This window comes from Austrofundulus limnaeus, unplaced genomic scaffold (genome assembly GCF_001266775.1).
Source record: "Austrofundulus limnaeus strain Quisiro unplaced genomic scaffold, Austrofundulus_limnaeus-1.0 Scaffold248, whole genome shotgun sequence".
Lineage (NCBI taxonomy): Eukaryota > Metazoa > Chordata > Actinopteri > Cyprinodontiformes > Rivulidae > Austrofundulus > Austrofundulus limnaeus.
This window is the reverse complement of record NW_013952650.1, coordinates 5597-6856: the sequence shown is the minus strand read 5'-3', so window position 1 is coordinate 6856 and position 1260 is coordinate 5597. Positions and strand designations below refer to the sequence as shown.

Below are 1260 nucleotides of genomic sequence, written 5' to 3'. Positions count from 1 at the left end.
ATATAGAATGTAGCAAAAAATAGAATGTGCAAAACTGAAACCATTCTAAACTGCTAAGCCCTTGTGAGCGCTAAGCCTTCAGACTGAATTCCAGTGCCTCCTTTTCCTCTTGTTGGGCCTTGGCGGAGTCAACACCAAGCGAACCCCGTTGGGAGCCGAATCAATCCTCTTTACTAGCTACTGGAGACTCGACACGAGGCGGGATCGATCCAACCTGGCCGGGTCGGGTCGGGAAACTAACTAACATTCTAAGCCGACGCTCAACCCACTGTGCTACAGGCTGCTGCCCGTTCGAATAGAGGAAATTTGCAGATTTCACTCTTAGCCCAGACGTTCCAATGTGTAGCCGGGTTGCGTCATTGCGTCATCAAAGACGCTGCGACAAAGCGCACCGTTTTCCATATATGGGCGTACTTCCGGAAATAAGGAAGGAATTTTTTTTTTAGTTTTTAAGCATTACATACATTTTTATATTAAAAACCCAAAGCTGAAACTCATACAAGAGATGAAAAAAAGCAAAAGAATGTCAAAGTGAAGGAGATTGCTGAGGGCGTGTGTTGACTCTCAGCTACTATTAGATTTAAAAACAAGCTCAGTTTCTTTAACACTGGAGGCAAGCAAGCCTAAAGTATGAACAGAAGTTACCTGAAGCTAAACAAGAAACATCAGTGTTAATTACAACTGGCCCTTTGAGGGCCACTGTAACGCTCATGTGGCCCTCAGTGAAAATGAGTTTGACGTCCCTGTTCTACAGCTTTTTTATGGTATTTATAGATAAGCTCTTTATTTGAATAAAACAAAAAAGATTTGCCATTAAAATCATTGTCATTTGTTTTGTACTTCACATTTATTTGTAATAAAAACAGATTATTGTCCATTTTTGCATATAATATCAAGTGTGGTAGAAATAATCCAAAGCCTTCAACAAACTTAAACCCAAACACTCAGAAAATCTTAAGACCCTGTCACACTGTAACGTTTTAAACAACTTGTGTGGATTTGTGAAAAATTTGTTACAACTAAATTACTCATATAGGTTATATATTCACTCTGATGTTTTGCATTACTTTATACATGCATCCAAAAAAATCTTCCAATAGATTTTTTTGTTTACATCTTCAGTGTTGGAATAAAAAATCATAAGTTGGCATAATTTGTCCTAAATATTATAGTGTGACAAGGATCATTTGATACATATCAAAAGCAGCTCTTCTGTCTAAACCCAGCTGAGACTAAACGTAATCTTCACTCCTGATACAG

General features: G+C 38.3%; 1 protein-coding gene and 1 long non-coding RNA gene across 2 annotated transcripts in view; one reads left to right on the top strand and one right to left on the bottom strand.

Moving 5' to 3' along the window:
- The window catches only part of LOC106525910 (methyltransferase-like protein 22), a gene marked incomplete at both ends in the record, with an annotated part of 5015 nt that overhangs the window by 1610 nt on the left and 2145 nt on the right, over positions 1-1260 (bottom strand).
- LOC106525911 (uncharacterized) overlaps positions 1-1260 on the top strand; it is a 3637-nt gene that overhangs the window by 1414 nt on the left and 963 nt on the right. The window lies entirely within an intron of this gene.